Raw genomic sequence first — 8,526 nt, forward strand, 5'->3', positions numbered from 1 at the left:
AGATTCCTGACCTTACACATTTGATCTGATTTCCAAAATTAGCATAGCCTAGTTTTTCGATTCCCAACCCTCCTACTAAATTATTTCATTCTTGCATGCAAAAACACCTGTATAGCAACCATGGGGCTATGTAAAATATTTTTTGCAACATACTAGGTTTATCATTTGTAATTTTTTCCCCCGATAATCGCCTGTTACCTGACTGTTGACATCGCGATACTTATGAAACATCGTCGATATACGATAATATCGTCATATCGCCCAGCCCTAGCAAACAGATCTTTCAAGCAATGGCCTCTTTTGCCTGAAAATGCCATGCCTAAAACTGTGGACAAAGATGGCATTTTCAGGCAAAAGACAGACAAACTTTTGGTGCATACCTAAATAAATTATGCCAATAAATCTTAACTCTAGGAAAGCAATAACCTCAAAGCATTTTGCCGACCTCATTAAACAGTAAAATGATTATCATGACAGACAGAAATTATGTTTATAGCTCAGAGATTTATGTAGTGCTATATTAATATCTGCATATGTTTTAAGAGCACAGAGATGTGTAGGCATGACTGTAGTCGCTATGGAAACAAAACACATTTCCATGGAAACCTGTAGGATTATGTAACAGTATACGGTAACTTGTGTCCTGTTTTCTGGCCACTCACTCCTGAACTCTTGCATGCCGCTCAATGGGGAGATTCGCTTCATCAACATCTACGGTTTTATCATCTCAGGCTATTTACAGTCGCTCAGCTTCTGCGGTCACTATATCTTTAGTTTTCCCTCTAGCCGTGTTTTAAGATCATCATATGACCGTCTCGCTGAGAGAAACATCTGGAAAGTTTAATTATCAGGCATGCAAATGCTCAACAATATTGATTACAACAAGCTAAATGTTTAAACAAATGTGTATTTTCCTTAAAATTCCTACAAATTCCATCGAGAGAATGAGAAACGGAGCATGCTGTTTACTCAATTCCTGTAAAGCCTTTGTAAACGAGCCAGATCTAGCTGCATGAATTTCCTGCATCAATAATGGCTTCTTGACAGTTTCTGAATGGCAGTCAAATCCACTTCAGCCCACCAGCGGGCTCAGATGAAGGCCAAAGCCCATCAGTCCGGGCCAAATCCCGTTCCAGAACTCACTGGCATCCGTTAAACCGGACAGCAGGCAATCAGAGAGAGTCTGTCGTGACTGAAAGCAGCCAAACGAACCGAGTGATCGACTTATAAAAGCATATAAGACTGGAACACCTGCAGAGCTGAAGGAAGTGTGTGTCTTTCATATAGAGAGAGAAAGACAGAAGAGATAGAAAGCTTGACATTACACAATCTCAGAGGAAAATCTTAATTGCAGCAATGTTTAAGTCGGCAGGTTAAATCAATTATGATTTAGTGCCCACATTCAAATCTTAAGTTTCTTTGGATATTAAAAATCAAATGGAGGCCTGCAAATACAGTTTTAAGCTAAAAACTGATCATGTACTTGTATAGTTTTGTTGATAAGCACTAAAAATGCATTCAATATTCATAAAACAAGTATGAAGGCTCACAAAAATCTCACTGAACAAGATTCTACAGTTAAAAATTAAATCAAAATTCTATTTCACTATAAAAAACAAATATTATGGTTATATGGATATGGATTATTAAATCCATAAAAAAAAACATTATTACTCTAAATAAAGTAAATTTAAATAATATAAAATTTTATTTAATTTTACTTATTTTTAACCAAGTCAACATTTCTTATGTTCATTTAGTTTAATCTTAAATACTAAAATTATTTTAAAAAGTAAAAAAAAAAAATTATTTAAAAGAAAATACTAAAACTTTAGAATAGAAATGTAAAAATAAAAACTACAATCAAAATATTAATAATAGTATCCATCAACAATACAAAAACTAAAAAAAATTTATTAAAAATGTCACTCAAAAGATTAATTCTGGAAGACCTTCTGCGTCTCAAAAGTTCTGAATCTTTATGTAAACTGCCCAGGGGTTCAATGAATTTGCATCTTATCACCAACTCATGAGGAACTTCTTCATTGACCTACTTTCCAGAAGTGAAGTGTGTGAATTATCTCAGCCGTCACACTACACAGATGTGAGGGAGGGTGTGGAACAGCACTCGTGTGTGTGTGTGTGTGTGTGTGTGGGATTGAGTTGCTGGCTGAGTGTTTATGTGGGTGTGATCATAAGTGAAACACTTGGAAAGTGATGTTATGTTGTAAAATTCAAAGATTCAAAATGTGAAGGGGGGTGTTCCAGAAAGCAGGGTTAATTTACCATCTGAACCAAACCCTGAACTCTCAGTTGATCAACCCAAACCTTGCTTACTCGAGGTATGTTGGTTCCAAAAACGAGTCCAGGAGTAAGTTCATTCAACCCAGATTAGGGTTGTGCAATTAATCACATGCAATTCTCATGCGCATCTCGTCAGTAAAGCCGGCTCTGTGATTGGCGGTAAATCTCCATCGCCTGTTTTCAAATGGAGCGGCTGTTAATACACATTGCCTAGCTTGTCAGTGAACTACGGCTCTATCACGTTCAATATTGCAGATGAATCGCATTTGATTATGAACGCGATATTTGCACAATCCTTGAAAATAAGAATTGTTTGTTTGATGCTATTTATATAATAAGTCATATCAGATATGTATTTTTTTACAGAAATACATCATAGAAAATGCAGATCCATGATGTGTGGGATAAAATATAACAAACATATATAATAAAATAAACATTACCTTGTCATAAGCGTTTTATAATTTAGGCAGATAACTATTATACCAATATAATAAACAGAATAACCATATTATAATAGATTACCTTACATTTTACTTATATTAGTGCTTTATAATATACATATCATACAACTTATATATAACATTTATTGTAATAATATATAATTATGTGCACTGTGTCACGCCCACTGGAGTCTCGTTAGTAAGTCACGCACACATGCGCTGATATGATAGCTCTGAAGTAAGCTAATCCTGAAACAGAACCTACTCCGGAGCAGGTTATCTTCAGAGAGCAAGTTGCTATGGTTACTTACAAACCCTGAAAGTTACCTCTGTTTTTGGAACCGGAAGTTGATCCTCTTACCCTTAAACATACCCGGGTATGTCACATAATCTGCTTTCTGGAACACCCCCCTGGTCTACAAACAAATAATAAAAAGTTATCATAAAAGACACACTTCAGTGGTCTACAATACGAATTATAACTTATATTCACCAGCCCAAACCCTTTAGCCTGGATCCAGATATGGAAAAATGTGCTATGAAGTTAGATAAGATCGACTTTATTTATTCCAAAAGGTGTTAAGAGAGACATAAAACCGCAAAGCTATGCAGAAAATTACTGATAACTGGAAAAATCTAATTAATCAGGGTAAAAAAAACAAACATTTTTTTATTTTAAGTTAGAGAAACTAAAACGGTAATAAAAACTATTGATATTTAATAAATTATAGCTAAATTTATAACTAAACTAAATAATATAATTAGTGCTGTCAAACAAAGTGCTGTCAAACGATTAATCGCATCCAAAATAAAAGTTTGTATACATAATATTTGCGTATACTATGTATATTTATTATGTATATATAAATACACACACGTGCATGTATATATATTTCAAAAGAATGTAATATTTGTAAATTAAATATATTTATACATAACATAAATTATATAAATATAAACATGTAGGCCTACATATTTTTTAAATATATACATGTGTATTTAAATATACACAGTACATGCAAATATATTATGTAAAAAATAACTTATTTTGGATGCGATTAAGTGATAGCACTAAATATAATTTAATATAATATCCACGTCTTTGCAGAAAAATATTGCATGACTGCAGAATGCACTGACAGACAAATTTAAATCTCATAATTCAAAGAGCTGTGAATTACTCAAACTTGCGTAAATGTTTCTATCTGTACATTAATAAAGTTTAATGAAAACTGTGGCCACAACGCACAGCAGCTGTTTAACATCTTAAATCACATGGTGTGTATCTGAGGAATGTCATGTCACTGTCCGTCTGCATTATTCCTGCACACTGCGGGTCTAAATGTGGCTGTGGGCCAGTAGATCTGAACTCTCCACATAAACTACATAACTCACATTCACTAAACGCAGAGAGGTGGACCCTCCTTACGCTGGGCACATATTTAAAATATCACTTCTGGCAACAAAGCTCCTGGTCTGATAGCATATTCGACAAATACAAAATCAATTTAGAAATACACTGAAAATCTCATTCCTTCTATGTTATTTTCCTCCATATATTTTCCCCCAAAATATTGTTATTATCTTTCAAATTCTAATTATTAAACGAATAAAACAAAATGATACAAATAACATGCAGCACATGCAAAGCATGCGATGGCTGTGGCAACTTTAACATTTGAAAGGATACTAAGGCAAAGTTTTAAATTTCCTTATTCAAAGTGATTTTTTTCATGAATATACGATTAACCTGAAGAGTAAAAGCTTCATCATACGTTCATGGACACTAGGGGTGTGACAATACATTTAGCTCGTCAGATGAGACAAAATATAGACACTTAGTTCACAAGAACGAGACAATATTTTAATACAATTTTTAAGAAATTTTCTAACAAAATATTTGTCTTTTAATCATAAATAGCAAGACGCTGAGCTCCGCAAAACAATGTAGTTGTATTTTGATTTTTTTTACTTATCTAGAGCCGTAACTAACAATTATTTAGGTAATCAAGTAATCTAATGATTATTTTGACAATTGAGCAATCTGATATTTTTTAGTAATATAAATAGACCTAAGTGAAAAGCAGGCTTTGATATGACTACATGTATATATTAAACTAACCATGAGACAATAATAATTGGTTTGAATAAAGTATGAAAAACCAAGTAATCACATGGTTTTATTGAACAACACTGTTAAAATACATAAAGCAATATGCCTGTACTACATAATATGAACATAACCAACTAAAGTACATTAAGTATTATAAGTTAATAACAAATACCTGCAGAGGGCCCCAGCAGCCTGGTGATGTTTCACTTTACAGCATGATTCAATGTTTATGATTAAATCCATATAATTTTAATATCTGGTCACATCCAAACTCAGAGCGAGGGTTAGAACTTTTATTTTGAAATCGCAATGTACAACAAATCGCATATAGAAATATGTTGATGTATTCTCCTGTGCTGGCATGGGTGTCTAAAATATTGACTTTATAAATCTAGTGAGATAACGCACACTTTTCCCAGATGAACAAACTCGCAGCAAATGCAGATTCATGCTTCTAACTGATAACAGTGCAACACAAAGCGCATCAGACTTTATATGCGTTCCCAAATAAACAGCACATGTAATAGAAGACCGAACAATATAATGCAAGCACTATCAAAGGTTTTACACAAACTCAACTTTATACTGATATCGCTTTTAACCTCAAGGAGTAATATCGCGAGATCTCGTGCGCTCCGGGCAGCCGGGTGAAGTGGCTCTGTATTTAGACACGCTGTGTCGTTAATTTAGCGAGAAAAGATTGTTTTTGTCGAAAAACAAAAATGAACACCAATTTCATATACTGCCTTTTAAATGTTCAAGTACTTTTCAAGTACCTTTTCATAAATATGGCTGTTTTCAAGGGATTTCCAGGACTTAAATGTCAAAAAGTAAAATTCAAGCACTTCAAGGACCTTGTACGAACCCTGTATAAACATATGGGCTGTGTTCCAGTGCTTAGTGAGCTTGCAGTCTACTAAGTACATAGTCAGCACCCTTCAAACAAAAAAATGACTGATTTAAATCGCTCTACATATTGCTGCCAACAGCATAATAAATTATGCTTTTATTTATGCCATAAAAAGTATTACTTTTTTGGTACTGAATTAATTTTAAGTATATTTATAATCAACATTTCTCTTTCTACAACCACCATGGACAGGATTTTTTTCTTTGTGATTTTTCTCTGTTAAAAAACAAAAAAAAGGTATTAAAACTAAATATGTTGTTTAGTATGCTTAACATTTATTTCTTCTTTCTCTACAAAAAAAGATTTTTTGAAATTGTAAATAAAAGATTACCAAGATTACTAATGCATAATCACATTTCTAATAGCTTTTGTGCCTGGATCTTGCCTACGATACTTCAAAATGCTGCCAATGGAGGTTCAAGCATTGAAACAGAACTGTGTTTCATTTAGTTTATAGCATGCTAAACAAACAAGAACACAAGCAAGACTGTGTTGCAAACAGCTGTTCACACGACAAAATATTTCCTGTTTAAAGCAACACGGCACTGCACGTATGAAAATCTGAGCAACAGCAAGGGATGAGAGAGGAAGAGAAATGAAAATGAGAAACATTTTCGTCCCTCTAGAGGGTTGTGGGCGTGGGACGGAGAGCGAGAGAGAGAATTACACTCAATTCAGGGGTTTTACCATCATACTGTTACTGAAAAACCTCTGAAACTGAAAAAAGTAGTTCATAAAACTGATAATTTCAACTCCTAATTACATGAGCCACGTTTAAATCATTATAATATGTCCATAACACATTAACATGCCAAATTGCAACAACTGTAAAGATATTACACAACTATTACTTGCCAAAAGAATTGATTATTATCAATAGTTATTAATTGTCTTTGATATTGATGTTGCCACGGTTTTATTAAAGCAACAAGCTGCTAGAAACTCCCTGCAACCCTACAGAGAATAAACAATGAGGAAAATAGATTGATAATCAAACAGAAGTGGGTTTTACACCCATTAGGCATAGATCTGTAATGGACGTATGGTAAAACCAGAACACAGACGCTTTGGTTTTCCTCTGACCGACAGACTGTCAAGACACCAGTGACACACACACACACACACACACACACACACACACGAGCCCAATCTGTGATCAGAGCAAACACACAGACATCCCACAACACAACAGGCCTAATGATACTAGTGATAAACCGATATATCGGCCAGGCACGGATGGCCATTTAGTGTCAATTCCAACTGGGATACTGTGCATTTTCATGCCACAAAAGAAAAACAAACATACAGGTATGAAATAAAGCAAGGGTTTTAAGGAAGGGGGTAAAAGTTTAAAGAAAAACAGTGTAAAAATAAATATAAATATAAATATAAAATACATGTGATTAAAATAAATAAATGACTCACACACATAGTATAAATTATATAAATTTCAACATGAGCATATCATTGATTAAATCTAATCTATCATATCACTATAATATAGATGACATAAATATCACTTTAAAAGTGATATTAACTACGTTTAACTACGTTTTCGACATTCTCTCTAAAGTCACACAAATGCAACAAAGATCACCACATTTTACAGATTACAAAATATTTCCAACTTTATAAATTACAAATTAAAAGACTTTTATTATTTTGATTTGTGCGCGTTGCAGTGGCCCTCGCGCGCCTGTCCTGTCCGGTGCGCGCACTCTACACCTAATAATCGTTACCGAGGGCCACAATCGTGTCAGAAAACGGCCAAATTACCTCCAAACCATAAGAAATGTCTAAACAAACACGACAAACGCGTTTGTCCTGCTGAGAGCGAGCGCTACGCCACTAGCGTGCGCGCTAGCGTTCAGGCCGCGCTACTAAAACCCTGAGGAGAAGAATAATCCAGGGTGAAAGGAAATTAGAAACAGAAACTTACGTTTATTTGGGTCTAGATGTGCGGTTGGAGTGGACAGCGACTCGTAGACAGACGGGAAGCGTGAGGTTTTTCTCCGTTAGAGCGATTCTATCCACTTTCTTTCTGCAACCGTTTGTTTCTGTAGGTACGCGTCTCTGGGGCGCGGCGCTCTGGAGTCTCTGAGGTGAAGAGGCTTCTGATTGGTTGGCGTCCCACGAACTCCCGCCCACTTCGCAAAACAGAGCGTTTGATGTGAGCCGCCCACAGCAGTGATGGGCGGGGCCTGTCCGTGCGCTTATAAACAGCGAGCTCGGCGTGTAATCTGTTGAGAGACTATTGGGTGGGGCATATATATGATGACTATATGACTCAGGACCACAAAACCAGTCCATTATTGAAATTGAGATTGCTTGAAATAGCTTTCCATTGATGTATGGTTTGTTAGGATAGGACAATATTTGGCTGAGATACAACTATTAGAAAATCTGGAATCTGAGGGTGCAAAAAAATCTAAATATTGAGAAAATCACCTTTAAAGTTGTTCAAATGAAGTTCTTAGCAATGCATATTACTCATCAAAAATGAAGTTTTAATATATTTACAGTAGGAAATTTACAAAATGGCTTCATGCATGATCTTTACTTAATATCCTAATGATTTTTGGCATAAAAGAAAAATGTATAATTTTGATCCATACAATGTATTGTTGGCTATTGCTACAAATATACCTGTGCTACTCATGACTGCTTTTGTGCTGCAGGGACTCATATATGTTTTTCAGTAAATTAACTTGTATATTCCGTAATACATACAAATATATAGTCTATATATAGTTATG

The 8,526-nt window shown here is 34.7% G+C and overlaps 1 protein-coding gene across 12 annotated transcripts in view; it reads right to left on the bottom strand.

The window, feature by feature from the left end:
• LOC306856208 (alpha-adducin-like) overlaps window positions 1-7,869 on the bottom strand; it is a 43,723-nt gene extending 35,854 nt beyond the window's left edge. For all 12 annotated transcript variants that reach the window (XM_079395315.1, XM_079395317.1, XM_079395322.1 and 9 more), the window contains exon 1: window positions 7,710-7,869. The gene's annotated coding sequence lies outside the window, so the exon portion shown is untranslated. The remainder of the gene's footprint in view (window positions 1-7,709) is intronic.
• Between the last annotated feature and the right edge of the window lie 657 nt (window positions 7,870-8,526).

Source organism: Barbus barbus (assembly GCF_936440315.1).
Source record: "Barbus barbus genome assembly, chromosome: 36".
In the NCBI taxonomy this organism is placed as follows: domain Eukaryota; kingdom Metazoa; phylum Chordata; class Actinopteri; order Cypriniformes; family Cyprinidae; genus Barbus; species Barbus barbus.